The sequence below is a fragment of the Myotis lucifugus genome, unplaced genomic scaffold, assembly GCF_000147115.1.
Source record: "Myotis lucifugus unplaced genomic scaffold, Myoluc2.0 scaffold_84, whole genome shotgun sequence".
Lineage (NCBI taxonomy): Eukaryota > Metazoa > Chordata > Mammalia > Chiroptera > Vespertilionidae > Myotis > Myotis lucifugus.
This window is the reverse complement of record NW_005871132.1, coordinates 4,294,395-4,317,880: the sequence shown is the minus strand read 5'-3', so window position 1 is coordinate 4,317,880 and position 23,486 is coordinate 4,294,395. Positions and strand designations below refer to the sequence as shown.

At 40.9% G+C, this 23,486-nt stretch overlaps 2 pseudogenes; one reads left to right on the top strand and one right to left on the bottom strand.

Annotated features, from left to right (window-relative positions):
* Positions 1 to 729: 729 nt before the first annotated feature.
* Positions 730 to 2,563, bottom strand: LOC102419097 (annotated as a pseudogene).
* Positions 2,564 to 3,022: 459 nt separating this feature from the next.
* On the top strand, positions 3,023 to 3,753 carry LOC102437289 (annotated as a pseudogene).
* Positions 3,754 to 23,486: the final 19,733 nt, after the last annotated feature.

The window sequence follows — 23,486 nt, the reverse complement described above, 5'->3', positions numbered from 1 at the left end:
GGCCAGCATTATCTGGCTCCTGGCTATTTCTCTGATGCCATTTCTTAAAATCTTTCTTGGCTCCACACACCCTGGTTTCCTTGCTGTTCTTTAAATGTGCCCAGCATAGCCTGCCTTGGAGTTTCTGCATTTACTTTTCTTAGCATGGAACACTCTTCTCCCTCACGCTGTTTGCTCTCTATTCATTTTACCTTTTCAGAGAGGTGTTCCTTTGGGGTGTCTGGCCCCTAGTGGCAAAGCCTCCCTCTCCCATTCACTCCATTCCATCACCGTTTCTTATCCTGCTTTATTATATTTAGGGTGTTGCACACTTTACTGATGGTTTGAGAGCAATAAATTGTGGGGGGTCTTAATGGGATCACAGAGAGGCTAGAGCAAATCACAGCATAGAAAACAACTTTAAATGAACATTAAATACTCTGTTCTTTAAAACACACGTAGGGGAAGAAATATTCAAAGTGATGAATAGCAAGAACCTACAACCAAGATTACTTTATCCAGCAAAGCTATCACTCAGAATTGAAGGTCAGATAAAGAGCTTCACAGATAAGGAAAAGCTAAAGGAGTTCATCACCACCAAACCAGTATTATATGAAATGCTGAAAGGTATTCTTTAAGAAGAGGAAGAAGGAAAAGTGCGGAGAAATCGTCTGCCCCCTGTTCCGAAAACCACCAGCCTTGAGGCTGCTCCTCTGGAGGGCAGGACCCTGAGACTTAGGAGCGAATGTCTCACAGAGCGAGTGGCACCACTTCCTCGTCTCTGCAGCTGCAACCCTCGCAAGTCACGGCTAGAGAAAGGCGCTCGGGGATCCCTCCTGCATCTTCCCCTGCTTGGGAGGGCCAGTCTTGTCCCATGGTTCACCGTCCAGGGCCCCAAGGAGCTGCTAGCATAAAAGTCCATGGGGTAGGGCTGCTGCCAGGAAATGTCCCGCAGGGCCACCGCCGCCTCATACGGTGTCAGCAGCGGCTTGGGGAAGGCTGTGCCCCAGTCAATGGAGAGGCGTGGACATGCCACTTGTACCCACACGTCCACCTGTGGAAGCAGACTGAGCTTGCTGGGGAAGATCTTGGGGAGCAGCAGCCTCACGAAGGGAAGTCCCAAGGCTTGCAGCCTGGATTCCAGGTGCTCCAGAATCTTGGGGCTGCCTGACGGCCCAAAGTGCCCAGGATAAGGCCCCAGGATTTAGCTGAGCGGGCAGTGGCTATGGTTTCTTGGCGGTTAGTCTGCATTCACTGATGGTCAGAGTGCTCTCTGGATAGGACTTTGCTGTATGGATCATATCGGTAAGCAGGGACATCGGGGTTGGCAATCATGACAGACTCCAGATGGAAGGGGCCATCTCCAAGATATACAACAGCCTCCACCTCTTTGGGCAGGTAGGGTGATGTGCAGCCCAGAATCTCCCCAGGGGATAGAGGCTTACACTGTGGGACACTCATGCGATACTCAGCTTTCAGCTCCTGGGCAACTGCCTGCAAGATTGACACAACTGTATGGTGCTGACCAGGTCAAGGGCACTGGCTGGGGGAAAGGTGAGGCAGATAGAGTCCAGTAGGTGGGTAGTGTCTATCTGGACATCCACAAAGACATACAACACCCGTAAGTCTTGGGCAGAGGTGTCCATGGAAACCAGGAAGCTGAGGCCATAGTGCACCAGGAAGTCAGCTCCCAGGGCCGTTGCAGTAAAGTCATCCACACAGCAAGCCCCGTAGGTCACATCACCCATCACCATCACTTCGGCCTCTGTGAACCTTTCCAAGATAGCCACAATGGTGCAGGGAAGAGGAGAAGGCCTTCCGGCATTTGCAGGGCCACCTTCTTGGCCTGGGCCTGTTGGTCCCTCCAGATGATCTTGGGGATCTCAAAGTTATAGTTGGAAGGCAGGACTTGAATGGCGGCCTGCAGCTGGGGGTTGTTCAGGATCTCAGGGGGTATCTGATTGGCCAAGCGGCCCCAAGGGACTCGACCTCTGCCAGGGCCGCCTCAGAGGCCAACAGCGCTGCCATCGCAGGCCCGCCCACGTGGGGACCCCCCGCTCACCCCCCGACACAAACTCCCCCCGGCCTCCCCTCCCCCCGCCCTGCTTCTTTCCATTCTCTCTAAAAGTCAATGGGAAAAATGTCCTTGGGTAGGGATTAACAAAAACAAAATAATTCTCTAGGTGATATGATTTTATACTAATCCTGGCGTATAGACATTTAGATAGAAAGGCGGGTCGTTAGGGCTGGTTTGCTGTAAAATCCGTGACTCTTGATTAGATTATGTTTATAGAGGTTACTTAGGGAGATTAATTAGGGTGTGAAATTAATCCTATCTAAAGACCTCTGAAATATGATCCTTAGAAGTAGGTGTGGCCTTTAGAGAATCAAATATAAGAACACTCATGGAGCACAACTCAACCTTCTCCAGAACTGAGTGTCTTGGGAACTCACCTGGCTGGGGAGACTTCTGGAAGAGACTGCAACCACACGTCAAGGCTTGATCCTTGAGCTGACCTCTTCCTATTTTTCCTGCTACAGAAAGCCCTGGATCTGCTCCTTAGGTGAGCGCACAATTGCCCATTTGCACTATTCTAAAGAAAAACAGCGGCCACGGCAGCCCCAGAGAAGAACTGGAGGGCGAGCAAGCTAGGCAGCAAGCGAGCGAGAGCGGTGTTCCCTGGTGGGCCTGGCCCCCTCTCCTCACCATCACCGGCCCTCCGCCGCCTTTCTCAGCTTCCACCTTTTCTCCTCTCCCCCCCCAAGTGAAGGCCCGCTCCAGGGCGGGGAGGACCGGGACCGGGACCGGGAGTGAATTCCCCTAACTCCTTCACCCTCTCCCCGCACCTGGTCCCCGTGTGAGAAGGCCCGGCCAGGCCCTGCCCTGCCCGGCCTGTGTCGTGTGTGAGGAGCACCCGGGCCGGCTGTGTGAAGACCAGGGCCCGGTGTGGCCCAGCCCGAGGGCGAGCCGAGGGGAAGGGCCTGGTCCGGCTGAGTCGGTCGGTCGGTTGGTCGGTGCGTGAGAACTGGGGCCCCGGCCGGCGCCGCCGCCGCGATGGCCCAGCAGCGGATGACCAGCTCCCAGAAGGCCCTGATGCTGGAGCTGAAGTCCCTGCAGCAGGAGCCGGTGGAGAGCTTCCGCATCACCCTGGTGGATGAGTCCGACCTCTACAACTGGGAGGTTGCCATCTTCGGACCCCCCAACACCCTCTACGAAGGCGGCTACTTCAAGGCGCATATTAAATTTCCTATTGCCTACCCATATTCACCACCTACCTTCAGATTCTTGACCAAAATGTGGCACCCCAACATTTATGACCACGGACACGTATGCGTTTCCATTCTTCATCCACCCGTAGATACCCACAGAGTGGTGAACTGCCCTCCGAAAGGTGGAATCCTACTCAGAATGTCAGGACTATCCTGTTAAGTGTAATCTCATTGCTTAATGAGCCCAACTGCACCTTCTCCCCAGCCAATGTGGAGGCTTCAGTTATGTCCAGGAAATGGAGGGACAGTAAAGGAAAAGACAAAGAATATGCTGAAATCATTAGAAAACAAGTTTCAGCCACTAAAGCCGAAGCAGAAAAGGATGGAGTGAAAGTCCCCACGACCCTGGCGGAATATTGCATCAAAACTAAAGTGCCTTCCAATGACAACACCTTAGATTGACTTTATGACGACTTGTACGACCTTGACATTGATGATGAAGATGAGGAGGAGGAAGATGCCGACTGTTATGATGATGATGATTCTGGGAATGAGGAGTCGTGACCTGCTAGTTTGGCTCCAATAAACTCACAAAAATTATTAAAAAAAAAAAAAAAAAGTAAATAAATAAATAAATAAAACAAACACGTAGGGAATTAAGCCACTGTGACTTTCTTGATAGCTGTCTTTCCTCCTGGGTCCCCAGTCTCTTATTTACTCACACTCTGTAGGGTTTTCTCACACTCTGACCTGTGGCCCATGTCATTTTTTTATTTGACCTCCTCTCAGGATACTCTAAAACCCTCAAATTGGGCCTATCTTTTTTGTTTGTTTTTATTGATGACTTTTATTGAAGTATAACATGTTTAGAAATATGTGCAGTTTCACCAGCACCGATACCTTTTTCTATTCTATAAAAACCCAGAGAGTTACTACTATCCTGACCTACAACACCATGGATTACTTATGTTTACATTAGTGGAATCAGTCAGTAAATACTCTTTTATATCTAACTTCTTTCATTCCACAATTTATGAGATTCAACCATATGGTGCAGGCATTTGTTTCTTTTCATTGCTGTATAATATTCAATTTTGTTACAATATCAGTTTATTGATTCATTTTACTGTTTGTTGGCATTTGAGTTGCTTCCAGTCTTGAGCTATTATGAGTAACTAGAGGCCTGGTGCATGAATTCATGCACGGGTCGTGTCCCTCATGGTGGCCTGTTGGGATCCAGGCCAAAACCCTCAGTCCAACACTGCCTGCAGCTCCTACCTGCTGCTTTCGCTCATCCTGGCCCCACTGTGCCTGCTGCAGGCTCATGCCCAATCAGTCTCGATCGAGACAGGTTCACAGCGCCACAGCAGCTCTCACCAGCCATGAGCCCTGTGTCTGCCGCCCGTCTCAGGGGAGTGGCCTGTGGGATCGGGCTGAAACAGGCTCTCTGACATCCCCCAGGGGTCCCGGATTGCAAGAGGGCACAGGCCATTCCAAGAGACCCCCACCTGTGCACGATCATGGCCAAGGAAGGACTTTGGGAGGGCTCCAGAACATGTCTGGCCCATCTCACTCAGTCCTGATTCGCCAGATCCCAGTAGCAAGCTCACTGACCAGTTGGAGCGTCTGTCCCCTGGTAGTCAGTGCACATCATAGTGAGCGGTTGAGCTACCTTAGCATATCATTAGCATATTATGCTTTGATTGTACAGTCAACCAGTCACCGCACAACCAGACACTTAGCATATTAGACTTCTGTTATATAGGATGTTGCCATGGATGTTTCTTTATGTGTTTCTTGGTGTACATGTGTTTGCATTGGACAATATATAGGAGTAATATTACTAGGTTAAAAGATATGCATATATGTAGTGCTAGAAGATACTACCAAAGAATTTTCCAAAGTAGTCATAAAAATTTATATGTCCACCAGTAGTCAATGAGAGTTCTTATTCATCACCTACTTACCAGCACTTGTTATTACAGATATCTTTTGAAAAATATTTATTACTCTTGTAGGTGTAAAGTGGTATCTCATTATTGCAGTTTTAATTTGCATTTCTCTTATGACCAGTGAATTTGAGTCCTTTTTTATATATTTATTATTTGAATTTTCTCTTTAATGAAGTGTCTCTTCATGTCTCCCTCTCTCACCCCTTTTAAAAAACTGAGTGATCTCTTTACTTCCATATGTGTTTATTTTTTTTAAATATACTTTTTTATTTTAGAGAGGAAGAGAGAGATAGAAACATCAATGATGAGAGAGAATCATTGATTGGCTGCTGCCTCCTACACACCCCACACTGGGGATTGAGCCCGCAATCCAGGCATATGCCCTGACCAGGAATCGAACGTGACCTCTTGGTTCATAGGTCGATGCTCAATCACTAAGCCACATTGGTTGGACCATATGTGTTTATTTTTTTAAAAAATATTCTAGGTTTATATTCTAGGTTCTTTATTAATTATTGATATAGAAAATAATCTTTTCCAATCCTGTGGTTTGACTTTTCACTTTCTTTAGAGTGCTTTTTCCATGAGCAGAAGTTCTCATTTCTAATGCAGTTCAATTTATCTATTTTCCCTTTACGGTTAGTGTGTTTTGTCATGCTTAAAAAAATCTTTCCCTATACCAAGTCATCAATATATTCTCCAATGTTATCTTTTTAAAATATTTTTATTTTTTAATTTTTAATTGTTTTATTGCTTAAAGTATTACAAAGAGTATTACATATGTCTCCTTTTTCCCCCGCCCTTGACAATCCCCTGGCCTCCCCTTCCCCCCAGCATCTTATGTCCATTGGTTATGCTTATATGCATGCATTCTGTTCGAGGCAGCTAAGCCTCTGTATCTATTTTTGTTCATAAGTTTATAATGGTCTTTATTATCCATGAATGAGTGACTGTTCGAGGCAGCTAAGCCTCTGTATCTATTTTTGTTCATAAGTTTATAATGGTCTTTATTATCCATGAATGAGTGAGATCATGTGGTATTTCTTCTTCATTGACTGACTTATTTCACTTAGCATAATGCTCTCCAGTTCCATCCATGCCGTTGCAAGTGGTAAGAGTTCCTTCTTTTTTACAGCAGCATAGTATTCCATCATGTAGATGTACCACAGTTTTCTAATCCATTCATCTGCTCATGGGCATTTAGGCTGTTTCCAGATCTTAGCTATGGTGAATTGTGCTGCTATGAACATAGGGGTGCATATATCCTTTCTGATTGGTGTTTCTGTTTTCTTGGGATATATTCCTAAAAGTGGGATCACGGGGTCAAATGGGAGTTCCATTTTTAGTTTTTTGAGGAAACTCCATACTGTCTTCCATAGTGGCTGCACCAGTCTGCATTCCCACCAGCAGTGCACAAGTGTTCCTTTTTCTCCACATCCTCTCCAGCACTTGTTTGTTGATGATAGCCATTCTGATAGGTGTGAGATGGTACCTTATTGTTGTTTTGATTTTCATTTCTCGCATGATTAGTGACTTTGAGCATGTTTTCATATGTCTCTTGGCTTTCTTAATGCCCACTTTTGAAAAGTGTCTATTTAGGTCCTTTGCCCATTTTTTGGTTGGATAGTTTTTCTTCCTTTTGTTAAATTGTATGAGTTCCCTATAAATGTTGGAGATTAAACCCTTATCACTGATAACATTGGCAAATATGTTTTCCCATGCAGTGGGCTTTCTTGTTGTTTTGTTGATGGTTTCTTTTGCTGTGCAGAAGCTTTTTATTTTGATGTAGTCCCATTTGTTTATTTTTTCTTTAGTTTCCAATGCCCTAGGAGCTGTATGGGTGAAAAAATTGCTTCAGCATATGTCTGAGATTTTGTTGCCTTTGGATTCTTCTAGTATTTTTATGGTTTCCATCGTAAATTTAAGTCCTTTATCCATTTTGAGTTTATTTTTGTGTATGGTGTAAGTTGGTGGTCTAGTTTCATTTTTTTGCATGTATCTGTCCAATTTTCCCAATACCATTTATTGAAGAGACTATCTTGACTCCATTGTATGTTCTTGCCTCCTTTGTCCATTATTAATTGAGCATATTGGTTTGGATCGATTTCTGGGCTCTCTATTCTATTCCCTTGATCTATATGTCTGTTCTTGTGACAGTACCAGGCAGTTTTGAGAACAGTGGCTTTGTAGTACAGCTTGATATCTGGTATTGAGATCCTATCTACTTTGTTCTTTCTCAGGATCGCTGCAGCTTTTCGGGGTCTTTTTTTATTCCAGATGAATTTTTGGAGAGTTCGTTCTAGGTCTGTGAAATATGCCGTTGGTATTTTAATGGGAAGTGCGTTGAATTTATAGATTGCTTTGGGTAGTATGGACATTTTAATAATGTTCATTCTACCAATCCAAGAACATGGTATGTTCTTCGGTCTGTTTATATCTTCCTCTATCTCTTTTTTCAATGTCCTGTAGTTTTCTGAGTAGAGGTCTTTTACCTCTTTAGTTAAGTTTATTCCTAGGTATCTTAATTTTTTTGGTGCGATTGTTTTTTTAGTCTCTCTTTCTGTAAGTTCACTATTGGTGTATAGAAATGCCTCAGATTTCTTGGGGTTAATTTTGTACCCTGCTACATTGCCAAATTCATGTATTAAGTCTAATAGTGTTTTGATGGAGTCTTTAGGGGTTTTTTTATGTACAATATCATGTCATCTGCAAATAAGGACAGTTTTACTTCTTCTTTTCCAATTTGGATGCCTTTTATTTCTTCTTCTTGTCTAATTGCAATGGCTAATACTTCCAGTACTATGTCGAACAGGAGTGGTGAGAGTGGGCATCCCTGTCTTCTTCCTGTTCTTAGGGGAAATGGTGTTAGTTTTTGTCCATTGAGTATGATGTTGGCTGTGGGTTTGTCATATATGGCTTTTATTATGTTGAGGTATGATCCTTCTATTCCCACCTTGCTGAGAGTTTTTATTAAAAATGGGTGTTGGATTTTGTCAAATGCTTTTTCTGCATCAATTGATATGACTATATGGTTTTTTTCTTTCAATTTGTTTATGTGATGTATCATGTTTATTGACTTGCGGATATTGTACTATCCTTGCATCTCTGGGATATATCCTACTTGGTCATGGTGTATGATCTTTCTGATGTACAGCTGGATATGATTTGCTAAGATTTTGTTGAGGAATTTGGCATTTATGTTCATGAGAGATATTGGCCTGTAATTCTCTTCCATTGTGTTGTCTTTACCTGGTTTTGGTATTAGGGTGATGCTGGCTTCATAGAATGAGCTTGGAAGTGTTCCTTCCTCTTGAATTTTTTGTAGTAGCCTGAGAAGCATAGGTTTTAGTTCTTCCTTGAATGTTTGGTGAAACTCCCCTGTAAAGCCGTCTGGTCCTGGGCTTTTGTTTGCTGGAAGCTTTTTGATGACTGCTTCAATTTCTTCCATAGTTATTGGCCTATTGAGATTTTTAGATTTTTCTGGTTGAGTTTTGGAATGTTGTATTTTTCTAGGAATATGTCCATTTCCTCCAGGTTGTCTAGTTTGTTGGAGTAGAGTTGTCCAAAGTATTTTTAAACAATCATTTGTATTTCTGTGGGGTCTGTTGTTATTTCGCCTCTCTCATTTCTGATTTTGTTTATTTAGGTCCTCTCTTTTTGCTTCTTGGTGAGCCTGGCTAGAGGGTCATAAATCTTGTTTATCCTTTCAAAGAACCAGCTCTTGGTTTCATTGATTTTCTGTATTATTTTTTTTGTCTCTATGTCATTTATTTCTGCTCTAATCTTTATTATCTTCTTCCTTCTGCTTACTCTGGGTTTTTCTTGTTGCTCTCTTTCTAATTCTTTGAGATGTAGAGTTAGATGATTTACTACCATTTTTTCTTGTTTTTTGAGATAGGCCTGTAGAGCTATAAACTTCCCTCTCAGACTGCTTTCATTGTGTCCCATAGGTTTTGGATTGTTGTGTATTCATTGTCATTAGTTTCCAAGATGTTTTTAATTTCTTCTTTGATCTCATTGGTAACCCAATCAATATTTAATAACATGCTATTCAGCTTCCAAGTGTTTGAGTATTTTGGGTTTTTTTATTGTAGTTTATTTCTAATATTATGCCATTGTGGTCTGAGAAGATGGTTGGTATGATTTCAAACTTCTTGAAATCGGGGAGACTTTGTTTGTGACCCAGTATGTGGTCTATTTTTGAATATGTCCTATGAGCACTGGAGTAGAATGTATATTCCGTGGCTTTGGGGTGAAGTGTTCTGAAGATGTCAATTAAGTCCATCTGATCTAGTGAGTCATTTAGGATTGCTGTTTCTTTGCTGATTGTTTGTCTAGAGGATTTATCCAGTGATGTCAGTGGTGTATTAAAGTCCCCTCTATGATTGTATTATTGTTGATCTCTCCTTTGATATCTTCCAGGAGTTTTTTTATGTATTTGGGTGCTCCTGCATTGGGTGCATATATGTTTATCAGGGTTATATCCTCTTGTTGTATTGATCCCTTTAGTATTATGAAGTGGCCTTCCTTATCTCTTGTTATGGCCTTCACTTTGAGGTCTATTTTGTCCAATATAAGTTTTGCTACCCCAGTTTTTTTTTCATTTCCATTTGCCTGAAAGATATTTTTCCATCCCTTTACTTTCACTCTGTGTGAGTCCCTTCTTCTGAGGTGGGTCTCTTGTGGACAGCAAATGTATCGGTCATGTTTTTTTATCCATTCAGCCATTCGATGTCTTTTGATTGGAGCACTTAGTCCATTTACATTTAAAGTTATTACTGAAAGGTACTTGTTTGTAGCCATTTCTATTTTTTGTGGCTGTTTTCTTTCTGAGCTTTTTATTTCTTCTTTTTACACCAGTCCCTTTAGCATTTCTTGCATTGCTGGCTTGGTGGTGATAAACTCCCTTAGCCTTTTTTTGTCTGTGAAGCTTCTTATTTCCCCTTCAATTTTGAATGATAGCCTTGCTGGATAGAGTATTCTTGGATTCAGTCCTTTGCTTTGCATCACTTTGTAGATTTCCGTCCATTCTTTTCTGGCCTGATGTGTTTCTGTTGAGAAATCATTTGATAATCTGATGGGAGATCCCTTGTATGTTACTTTCCGTCTCTCTCTTGCAGCCTGTAAGATTCTCTCTTTGCCGAAACCGGTTTGGCTCAATGGATAGAGCGTCGGCCTGCAGACTGAAAGGTCCCAGGTTCGATTCCGGTCAAGGGCATATACCTGGGTTGCGGGCACATCCCTAATAGGAGATGTGCAGGAGGCAGCTGATTGATGTTTCTCTCTCATCGATGTTTCTAACTCTCTATCTCTCTCTCCCTTCCTCTCTGTAAAAAATCAATAAAATATATTTTTTTAAAAAAAAGAAGATTCTCTCTTTGTCCTAAACATTTGCCACGGTAATTATGATGTGTCTTGGTGTGGGTCTTTTCAGGTTCACCTTGTTTGGGACTCTCTGTGCTTGTGTGACTTTTTTCTTCCCCACCTCAGGGAAGTTTTCTGATATTAGTTCTTCCAATAGGTTTTCTAACCCTTGTTCCTCTTTCTGTTGTTCTGGCACCCCTATTATTTGTATGTTGTTTTGTTTCATGTTGTCCCATAGCTCCCTTAGGCTTTCCTCCTGTCTTTTCATTTTTTTTCTCCAATTGCAGTGCAGTTTGGGTGTGTTTTGCTTCCCTGTCTTCTAATTCGCTAATTCGATCCTCTGCTTCTCCTAGTCTACTGTTGAAACTTCAATGGTGTTTTTTATTACAGCTATATCACTCTTAAGTTCTTCTTGGTTCTTAGATAATTTATTGATTTTTTCATCCGTTTCTTTCTGATTCTTACATAAGTTGTTGATTTTTTCCTCCATCCGGTTTATGCATTCTAGGACCCTTAATCTGAATTCTTTTTCTGTCATGCTGCATGCCTCTGTTTCACTTAGCTGCTTTTCTGGCGAGTTCTCCTTTTCTTTCCTTTGGGGGTTTCTTTCTCTACCCATGTTTGATCTCACCAACATATCTAGATGTTGAGTCGTTCAGGGGCTGCTCCTCTGGTGGCAGTGGCTCCTCGGGCTGTGGTTGCTTTTTGGGCGGTTGTGGTAGCAGCTGTTCCTCAGCTGACAGCAGCTCCTCTGGTGGGTGCTGTTCACAGCCGTGGTGGCTCCTCTGGCTGGTGGGGGGAGGCTTCACACACAGCTGCTGTTCCTCAGACAGAGGGTGTGCTGATCACGAGGCTGCTATTCCTTGGATGGGGGCAGGCTACACATGCAGATGCTACTCCTTGAACTGGGGCGGACTGCTCACGTGGCTGCTGATCCTTGAATGGGGGCTGGCTGTACATTGCTGTTGTTCCTCTGATGTGGTTGGGCTGCTTGTGGGGCTACTGCTCGTATGACCGGCTGCTGCTCGTCTGACAGGTGCAGGCTGTTGTGGCTCTGCTCTTTGGACCAGTGTGTGCTGCGTAGGGCTGCTGCTCCTCGGATGTGGACAGTCTGCTCGTGTGGCTGCTGCTCCTCAGACTGGGGTGGGCTGCTGCTGCTCCTCTAATGGAGCCGGGCAGCTCGCAGAACTGCTGCTCCTCAGATGGGGGCGGGCTGCTCTCACAGTTGCTGTTCCTTGGATTGGGCAGGCTGCTCGTGCGGCTGCTGCTGCTTGGGCGAGGGCAAGATACTTGTGTAGCTGCTGCTCCTCGGACTACTGCAGGGTGCGGGCTGTGCTCAGCTGCTGCTCCTCAGATGGGGGCAGGCTGCGCAGGGCTGCTGCTCCTCAGAGATAGGAAGACTGCTCATGCGGCTGCTGCTCCTCGGACAGCTCAGACTGCTCACGTGGTTGCTGCTCTTCGGACGGGGAAGTGGGCGGCTCACACAGCTGCTGCTCCTTGGACAGGGGCAGGCCACATGAGGCTGCTTCTCTTAGGCTCGAGGCAGGCTGCTCATGGGGCTGATGCTCCCTGGACAAGAGCGAGCTGCTCACGTGTCTGCTGCTCATGTGGTTGAAAAAGTAATGTGAAAAGAAGTAGGAAATAAAGGAACAAACAAAGAAGCAAACAAACAAAAGGAGAACAAAGAAAGAAGCAAAAAAAAGCAACAAAAAGAGCTAACAAAATAATAATAAAAAATAAAAATGAAAAATTGAAATGTCATTCTTTTGGCTGGCTTAAGATCCCAGTTTTCTGGAATGTCTGTGATTTTTGTTGTTGTTGTTGTTGTTGTTGTTGGGACTGAAAGCCCCTCTATAGGCCAGACCCTGTTCTCCAATGTTATCTTTTAGAAATCTTACTGTTTGCCTTTTAAATTAAGATCTACAATCCTCCTGGTTCAACTTTCATTTTCCCCCAATGAATATCCAGTTGACTTGTCACCATTTATTGAAAAGATCAACCTTTTCTACTGTTCTGTGTATCACCTTTGCCATAAAGTACCCATATATGTGTGGGTCTGTTTCTGGACTCTGTTGTATCTCATTGGTCTATTGTCATTTCTTTTGCCAAAATACTACACTGTCTTATTTATTGTGGCTTTAAAGTTTTGAAATTTGGTACAGTAAGATCTCTAAATTTATTCTTCTTGAAGATCATTGTGGCTCCTCTTGGACCATATATATTTTTAGAATTTAGCTTGTCTCCCCCCCCCCCACACACACACACCAATACATTTAAAAAATTGATATGAAAGAGATACATTGATTGGTTGCTTCCCGTACACTCCCCAGCAGGAAATTGAACCCACGGCCTTCTAGTGCACAGGATGGCATTCCAACCAACTGAGTCACATTGGCCAGGGCACCAATACTTTTTTTAAAAAAAATTAGGACTACATTGAATCACTAGGTCAATTTGGGGGGAAATTTACATCTATAAAATTTACATCTATAATATTTAGATATGCCACAAACATGGCATATCCTCCCACTTGTTTAAGTCATCTTTAGTTTCTCTCACTAATAATTTATAGTTTTCTGTTTATCAGCCTTGCACATATTTTGACAGATTTGTTCCTAGGTTTTTATGCTTTTTGATGTAATTGTACCCTTTTAAAATTTTAATCTTAATGGTTTGTTGCTGTAGTTTTTCCTTAGGACAAATCATCACTTGACATATATTTATGTTAATGTCTCACAAAAAGCAAATTTTGTGAAAATAGAGATTTTTGCCCATTTTGGTTACAGTTTTATCCCATGCCCCAAAACAGTTCCTAACACATAATAGGCACCATAAATATTGCTGAATTGAGTAGAATATATTGCTGAATATACTGAGCCGAAATCTTCTTCTTGCAACCCATACTTCCTTCCTCTAGGACAGTGGTCGGCAAACTGTGGCTCGCGAGCCATATGCAGCTCTTTGGCCCCTGGAGTGTGGCTCTTCCACAAAATACCACGTGTGGGCGTGCATGTACAGTGCGATTGAAACTTCGTGGCCCATGCACAGAAGTCGGTATTTTGTGGAATAGCCACAAAGAGCCGCATGTGGCTCGCGAGCCGCAGTTTGCCGACCACTGCTCTAGGATAATACAGAATACATTTCATTCTTTTTTATGATGGCTCTTCTGCTGTCCCGCAGCAGCATCTCCTTCCCAAAGCCAAGCACTTCAGTCCTTCAGGAGTTCCTCACAGGCAAGTTTTAGAGACTTTCATCAGATTGTCTGCTCCCTTATACGTGCTTTGGTTTGCCAATGTTCCCTCTCAATCTGGGCTCCCAGAACTGATTTGACCAATGCATATGGTGAATTTAGAATACTACTTGCCTGAGCTGGCTCATTTTTTATTTGCTGTGTCACAATATTGATGCATAGTAAGATTGTAATCAGACGATACCCCCCAGCCTATATTATTGAAATAAAGTTTAGTTATTTTAACATAAATGCAATTTTTTTTTTTGCCAGAGTAGTTATACCCTAAAGCTAATGAAAGCTTAAGCTTCAAGGGCCTTCATTTGTCAGGCCCCTGTGAATGCAAGGAGATTCTGAAAGCTGAATAAAGTGAGCTAACTCCATGGCTGTGATGATTTCTTTATTATGTTAATAAATATTTACTTTTGTACTTTATTTTTTGTATTCATAATGTTACTTTTTCAAATTAAAGAGGGGCTTCCAAATTCTATCGGCTTCAGGCCTCACGAAACCTGGATCTGACTCCACTAAATTTTAAACTAGAATTCCAGTTAATTGAGATCATTTTGAGTCTTGATGCGATCATCAATTATATTATTAACTGCCTTATATATCTAGAAAACTTGATAAGCAGGTCCAAGTAACTTAACACCTATAAACCTAGACAGGGCTAAAGTCCAGGTCCTGCTGCTCTTCACTTATTTATACCTTTGGGTAAATACCAATCCCTTTACCAACCCCCTTTAGATGTATTTGATCAGTAAGCTACAAAATTGCTGACCATATTACCATCTAGTTCTTATTTAACCATCCAAGTAACTTTACTTTCATGAGAGACTTGCTAAACTCAAGAAATCTAATAACACCTTCCCTATTGTATGCCCAGTAAGTCTGTTAAAACAAGAAGCAATTATATTATTTTGGTTCAACTTGTATCAATCCAATGTTACTCTTGACTCTAAATACTAAAAAAAAAGTATTTAATAATTTATTTTGTTTTCTTGAATTTTGCCTGGAATCAACACCTACCTTATCTGTCTCTTGTGTCCAGAATCCATTTGTTGTCTCTTATTTGAAAATAAGGCAGAAATTGGCAGAATAGATAAAAACATGAGTCAACTATATACTGTGACAAGAGATATACTTTATTTTTTTGATGTTGAATTTCTTTTTTTAAAATAATTTTTTTATTGTAGAAAGTATATGTCCCCATTTCCCCCCACTGACTCCCTCCAGCCTACACCTGCCCTCTCACCCCAGGCCTTCAGCACACAATGTCTCTGAAGAGACATACTTTAGATTAAAAAACACACATAGTTTTAAAATAAGAAAAAGATATACCATGCAAACAGTATCCAAAAGAGAACTGGAGCATTTATACCAATATTAGACTAAATACACTCTAAGACAAACATTATTGACAGAAACAAAGAAAGTAATCTTTTAGTGATAGAAGGGTCAATTCACCAGAAAGACAACAATTATAGACATATGTGTCATAACAATAAAGTGGCAAGACACACAAACTAAAACCTGACAGAAATGAAGAGAAAAATAGACAACTCAATAACAATGATGAAGACTTCAATTCCCCACTTCCAACAATGGATAGAACAACTAGGAAGAACATTAACAAGGAAATAGAAGACTTGAATAAAAGTATAAACTGATTAGAACTAAACAGACATTTGTAGAACATAACAACCCTGAATAACAGAATACACATTCTTCTCAGTTATACATGGAAATTCTCCAGTATAGACAATACTATAGAGTAGACTGAATATTTGTGTTTCCCCAAAATTCATATGTTGAAACCTAATTCCCAATGTGATGGTATTTGCAGATGGGGCTTTTAGGAAGTGATTAGGTGATGAAGGTAGAGCCCTCATGAGTAGAATTAATATCCTTATAAAAGAGGCCCAGAGAGCTCCCTTGCCTCCTTTCCCCATGTGAGGACATGGCAAACAGTTAGTTATCTCTGAACCAGGAAGAGAGCCCTCACTAGACACCAAATTTGCAGGCTTCTTGGTATTGGACATTTCAGCTTCCAGAACTGTGAGAAATAAATTTCTGTTGTTTATAAGGCATCCAGTTTGTGCTATTTTGTTATAGTAGCCTGAACAGACTAAGACAGATCATATGTTAGGCCATAAAACAAGCCTCAATTAATTTGATTGAAATCAGACAAAGTATGTTTTTTGACCACAATGGAATGAAATTACAAATCAATTACATAAAGAAATTTGGGGAATTAGCAAACATGTGAAAATTAAAAAATATACTCCATATAGCCAATATGTCAAAGGAGAAATCATAAGGTAGATTAGAAAATTCTTTGAGATGAATTAAAATGAACAACCTACCAAAATTTATGGGATGCAGATAAATCTGAGGGAAATGTATAGCTATAAACATCTGTAGGGAAAAAGAAGAAAGATCAATAATCTTGCCTTTAACCATAAGAAACAAACAAAAAGGCATAAAAACTAAACTCAAAGCAAGCAAAAGGAAGGAAAATAAGTGAAATAGAGCATAGAAACTAATAAAGAAAATCAATAAAATTTGGTTTTTTGAAAAGATTGACAAAATTTTTAAAACTTTAGCTAAACTAAAAAAAAGAGATAAGACATGCATTACTAAAATAGGGAATGAAGAAGAGAGATTACTACAGACTTTATAGAAATAAAGAGGCTTACTAAAGAATATTATTAAAAACTAGAGGCCCGGTGCACGGATTTATGCACTGGTGGGGTCCCTCGGCCTGGCCTGTGGGGATCGGGCTGAAACTGACTCTCCGACATCCCCTGAGGGGTCCTGGATTGCAAGAGAGTGGTTCTTGGGTGATGCACCCTGGAATTGGGCTCTCTCCTCTCTGGTTCTGGGTGTGTCACCTGAGAACCGCCCCTTGGTGGTCAGTGCGCATCATAGCTACTGGTTGGATGGTCAAACAGTCTGATGGTTGCTTAGGCTTTTATATATATAGATAGTATGCCAACAAATAAAAAAACCTACATGAATGACTCAGAAAGAAATACAGAATTTGGAATAGGCCTATAACAAATAAAGAGACTGGATTAGTAATAAAATAACTTCTTACAAAGAAATGTCTAGACACAGATGGCTTCACAGATAAATTGTACCAAACATTTAAAGAATTAACAGCAACCCTTCACAAGCTCTTCACAAACATAGAAGAGGAGGATATACTTCCCAACTCCTTCTATGAAGCAAGTATTACTCTGTTACCAAAGCCATTCATAGACATCACAAAAAAAGAAAATTATAGACCAATATCCCTTATGAATATAGAAACAAAAATCTTCAACAAAATACTAGCAAACCAAATCCAGCAGTAACACAGAAAGAATAATATATCATGACCAATTGGGATTTATTCCAGTAATGCAAGTTTGGTTTAGCATCAGTAAATCAATTACTGTGATATAGCATATTAATAAAATAAAGGACAAAACCACATGGTCATTTCAATAGATGAAGGAAAAGTTTTTGACAAAATACGGTACCTTTTCATGAAGATAACAACGTTGAATAGACTAAGATAAGAGAGATCTTTCTCTACCTGGTAAAAGACATCCTTTAGAGGTCTACATAAAGGTTAAAGACTAGATGTTTTTTCCTTCAGATAAGAAACAAGACAAGTATGTCTGCTCTCACTACTATTCAACAGTGTTCCGGAAGTTCTCTCACGTGGATGTTTCTCTCTGTCTTTCCCTCTCTCTTCCACTCTCCCTAAAAATCAATGGAAAAACATCCTCAGGTGAAGATTAACAAAAACAAACAAGCAAGCAAGCAAACAAACAGAAATTGTTATGCTAATGAAAGAAGTCAGACACAAATGCCACAAATTGTTTGATTCAACTTTTTGAAAATTCATAGAAACAGAAAGTAAATTAGTAGCTGCCAGAGTTTGGGGAGGTAAAGAATTGGAATAACTATTAATAGGTATGGAGTTCCTATAAGGAGTGACAAAAATCTTCTGGAATTAAATAGTAGTGATCAATACACAACTCTTTAAATACCACTGAATTATATACTTTAAACAGATGAACTTTTTGGCATGTGAGTTGTACTTCAATAAAACTGATATTAAAATTTAATCAAGACAAACTATAATATTTGAAGAGATCAATAAAATAGAAGAAATAGAAAAGTAGTCCAAGTAAATAAATGGAGAGTAATGCCATTCTATGTATAAAAAGTTTTAATATCATTACCAAGAAATTTTCACCAGATCTATAATAATCAAAGAGTAATATGCTAATTAGACTGGACATCTTCTGGATGTCATTCTGGACATCCTTCCTGATGAAGCCGGGGCCCAAGGAAGCCAGCCTGGGTCCCGGGTGCCGGAAGGAAGCCAGTGCCAGCAGCCAGGGGAAGGAAGACCTACTCTTGCACAAATTTTAGTGCATCGGGCCTCTAGTCAATATATAATTCAGTGTAATATCAATGAAAAATTAATTGATTTAAAAAGTAATTATCTTCCAGATTCTTTTAAAGTTCATCTACTAAAGTAAATACATAAGAAAGACCAATAACATTTTAAAACAGGAAAAATATCAAAATAACAAGAGCTATTATGAAGTTAATAATTAGAGACTGTGAAACTAGGTCCAAGAAAACTATGGCTTTAGTTTGTGATAAATGAACAATTGTTCATCATTTTTTAGAAAAAAAAAAAAAGAAATAAAATCACACTTCACAATATATACAAAACTAAATTCCATATAGATTCAATAGCTAATTTAAACATCAAAATGATTAGAATAAAACTTCTGAGTATATTTTTATAATCTTGGGTAAAACTCTCCTAAGCTAGACAAAAGCAGTTACCAAAAGGGAAAGATAGATGGATCTGACTATATACAATTTAAACTTTCTGTACAATAAAAAGCATTAAAAACAAAGAAGACAGAAAATATTTGCAATATACATAGTAGGCACTATAACTTAGTCATATTTAGAGGGCTTTTACGAATCACTAAGTAAAATACTTAGAATGGACAAGGTATGTGAACAGGTAATTCACAGGTGACAAAATATAAGTAGCTAGTAATATGAAAAGATGTTTAGCCTCTCTAGCAGTTAATATAAACTAAAATAATAAGATATTTTGACCATCAGATTGAACAAAAACAGGTATTTGAAGTTTATAATAACCATGGTTGCAGAGAGTATAGAAGAATGAGTATTTTCATACAATGTTGATGGGAATTCAAATGGCATGGCCTAGTTGGGAGGCAATTTGGTATTACCTACCAGTATCTAAGAAATGCCTGTCAATCTCTAAAAATACCTGCCAGTCGTAACATCTCCCTCCAGAGAATAAATGGAACTTAATAGCAGGCTTCCCTTGTGCAAAAAAAACTGAGATTCTCATCAGTATTAATGGGAGTAAAAACAGCTTTACTAATATTTATCAAAAGTTTGAAAATTTCATACAATCTGACCCAGTAAATTCCATTACTGGTAATTTGTCATGAGGAAATTATCCTATGATAAAACCTTTATACATAAATATGTTCCCTAGCATTATCAACCTTGCTAGCAAAAAATTTTAATGTATTCAAAAGTCCAAAATGGGAATAAATTAAATAATCCTTGGAAAATCTGCTCAATAGACTACAATTTGAAAATGATATTTATGAAGATAAGTGTTATTAACATAGAAAGTGTTTTTGAGATTATATTTGCAAAAAGGTCAGGGTGCTAAATTAATATGAATTATCATATTAAGCTCCTTTCTATATAAGCCCCAAGGTCCTCTATCCCCATCTGTGTATTTGCCCATTCCCCGCCCTCCTCTGCAGGGTTTCTCTTGTGTCTCTATGAGTTTGTCTACTGCAGCCTGCCTTTCCATTGTTTCCTGGCTTCTACATTTTTTCAGCATCTGGTCCTTCCCTCCTTACCTCCCTCCCGCAGGCTTCACTCCACTCAGGCACTACCCTTCTTCTTCCCCAAGGCTTCAGGAATACAGGTGGTTGTCTATACTAGATACTGAAGGGGTAGAGATAACAGAGGGGAATTTGAACATAGTTCTGAAAAGAGCATCAAAATGAATGTACATTACTGTTGCTGGAACAAATTCTCTTCTCTCTGTGGTATTCTGGTGCCAACTATTAAAATAGTACTGTGCTTTCCTCTCCTTCTAAAAAAATAATATGCATCTTTGAACTAAGGAACTATATGGTGGTTTTAATCTCACATGTCTACTGTGGTTGATGGGGCTGCCAAGAGCTCTGTCTGCTGGGCCTGGAGGAATAGCGCTGGCATCTGCATGGCCCAGGGAGGCCGCCAGTCGGCCACCTTAGTCAGGAGCATCAAACCTTGATAGCAAACCTGGTGATCAAATAGGATTATAGGCTGAGCCCGTTTCCACAGGCAAGAGAGGAAATTAAATTCTGCAGTCTCCGAATAGGAACAGCTTTTGCTGTCCCAGAAGCACGTTGGACAAAATTGTGCTTCCTGCAAATGGTGCTGCTCTCACGTCCGTGCGCTGGAAGAAAGATGACTCCTGGGGCTGCGTGCCCTGGTCAGCCATGTCCACAGGAAGAGCAGGAAATGACCCCGAGCTGCTCACCGCAGTTTACAGCCGGAGGGGAAAGCGGCCAGTGTCTTCAGGATTATTTAATGGGAGCTGCAATCTTATTAAGCTCCTGTTAATAAGCACCGCTTCCTTATTTATCAGCATAATGCGGTCTGGGATTAGAGAGAGAGCCTAGTCTTTAGCTTTCAGGAAATAAACTATTTTTTTTCTGTCTTACCCCACAGCTGTGAACTCAAGATTAACCATTTTTACTGTCACAGTATTGACCTTAACTGTTATGTACCAAGTTCATATCTGAGTGTTTAATTATGTCCCAATTCTTGATTTTTAAAATTGTTGCCAGGTAATTAATAGGAAAACCATAATTACAAATATCAAACGTCCTTTCCAAATAGTGGCTCAAGCTCTTTTGAGAAGAAAAATTCTGGCCTTATTTTTCTTTGTGGTAGAAACTTGTCTCTTTGAATTTTAGATGATTTAATTGATTGGATCCATCAAATTTTCCATCAGAATTTCTAGAATGACCCTTACCCTCTTAGGTAGAGACATGCAGAATGTCTCTCTTCTCCCCTGAAAATCTCTTCTTCTTTTTTAAAAAAAATATTTTTATTGATTTCAGAGAGGAAGAGAGAGGGAGAGAGAGAATCATTGATCAGCTGCCTCCAGCACAGCCTACATTGGGGATCGAGCCCACAACCTGGGCATATGGCCTGACCAGAAATGAACCCTAACCTCCTGGTTCATAGGTTGACGGTCAACCACTGAGCCACGACAGACAGACAGCCAGAATCCCTTCTTATTCAGTGTCAGAGACTGATTTGGGACACAGTGCAACTCAGAGAGATCCCCCTTTTACCCAAATATTAGGCCCCCATGAGCAGAGTCCTTGCAGAGCTGAAGCTGCCATTAAACACCCAGGGAAGCAGCTAGAGGAGGGGGCCTTGTAGGCAGGTGGCCACCCCAGTTCATGTGTTCAGCGCTGTACTGAGTGGTGAAGCAGATGACAAAATAGAGAAGATACTTTCTGCAGCTCCTTTGGGAAAGTGGTAACGTGAGCTTCCTGAAGACCACCAGGCATGGGATAGAGCTCTGGTCAGGAAAGAGAGCTCAGAATCCTGGTGTGGGGCCTGGAACTGGTTACTGTCCTGCTGGGGAAAGCCCACTCTATGCAATTTTGTGTTGGGCAGGTGGTTGGCAAAGCCTCCCTGGCCAGCCAGAGTTTTTCCTTTTAGTGAAGCTTGACTAAGAATGTTCATAAGCATTACCCCGTGCTTTTTATATATTTATTTTAAAAACTAGAATATTCAAATTGTTCTCTTGCTTCTGTGACATGTCTTCCTAGGAAGGTGGGAGATAAATGGGTCCAGCAACGCACTTGGACCAGATAAAGGGAGGAAGTCTTTTCCATGCTGGGGGCTTAGCTGGGCTCAGCCGTCTTGGAATGCCTCTGGGTGAGATCACCAGGCCCCTGAAAGCCTCGGTAGGGCCACAGAGACCACCTCCACATTTTCTCAAACATGCAGCCTCTGTATTTGACAGGCCCCAATAATAAAAGCTAATTCAAACAATAAAATATTTATTGGCCACCGAATATGTGCTCAGCACTGAACGGGGTGCTGAAAAATTATATATTATAAAGTTATAATGCCTATCATATTTAGCAGCAAAAAATCGATGAGTAGCCCATTATTATTACACATTATATACATGAAGAAACTGAAGCAAAATAAGGTTAGAAAAAAAACCTCCCTAAGATCATGCAGCTGATAGAGCAGAGATTGATTGTACTAGTCAATGGCAGGCCCTGAGCTTGAGGAAGACACTAGAATGTCCTTCCCTGTCATTTTAGGACTTCTGAGATTCTGAACCTGGAGGATATAATGGTTTATTTTCCAGACTATGGTGATAGGGAAAATTTGGATTAATTAGCTGCATATTCTGTCTTCTAATTTTGTCCCAGTCCATACATTTAGGTTTGGGTTTGTGACAAGATTTCTATTATAACTGTGAGGGCCTTTCTCTAGGTATAGGAGGCATTTCCACACCACTGTTTCAAACAGTACTCAAATGTACTTTTATTTACTTCACTATCTGTTTGTTCATCTGAGCACGGAGTATTTTATCTGGATCAGGTTCATCTGATAATTCCAGAGTGATTTTTCCACCCCTACATGCTCCAAATCCCTTGCGTTAGGAGTTTTATTTTTCTGTCACCGGTTTGTTGGCTCATTTTTCTCAGAACTTTGTTCCTCAGAGCAAGAATGACTCATACCCGTGCTAAGTCAGCAGGGTGGCCAGGAGAGAGGGAAATGGAGTCCAACCTGGAGTTTATCCATGTTAGGGATGATGGTTCAGAGAGAAATGCTGTCGGACAAAAGATGAATTGGTGGCCAAGGCATAAAAACCACAGGGTTCAGACAATTAGAACAAGGCATGATGAGAGCTGGCCTGGAGGTGAGCCAGGCACAATGAAGCTCCAATGCCCGTTCTCTCTCATAGCACCTGTTCTTCATTTTCATTGTATTTACTACAATATATCACTGAGTTTGTGGAAATTTGCTACAGCAACTTTAGGAAACTAATACAGTGAGTGATCTGGTAAATGTGTCATTTCTATATACTGCAGGAATAAATTTACTTTTCTGTGGAAATTGTCATACATGTTGGTGGGTGTTTAATTTGGAACAAGCTCCTTTGTGGAAATTAGTTTGACTTTCTTTAGTAAAACAGAAGCTAAGCATATCTCACGACCCCATAAACAAACCCTAGTGTACGTGTATACCAGGACATGTGTATAAGAATGTATTTAAAAAAACAACACACCCACAGAATTCAAGTGAAGACCCAGTTGACTTTATTAGATGACATATGAATTGGGCAGCAAGTAGAAAGGCGCTATGAAGAGTTGAACAAAATGGAAAGGTTTTATAGACAGAAAGAGGGTGGAGCAATGGAGCTTTTGCAAAATAAAAGAAAGGATTGTTTCAGGCCAGGTCATCTTTTATTTGAGGGGAAAGGGAGTGGCAGGGGTCTCATGAAAATTATCTTACTAGTGCTAATCAGGATACTTTTGATTAACTGCTTGAAGTTCACATTCCTAGAGGAGGATCTGGCAATTAGGTCTTGGTTTGCTGTCATGGGGGCAAATGACTCCATTTTGGGCTTATTCTTCTTTTTAACA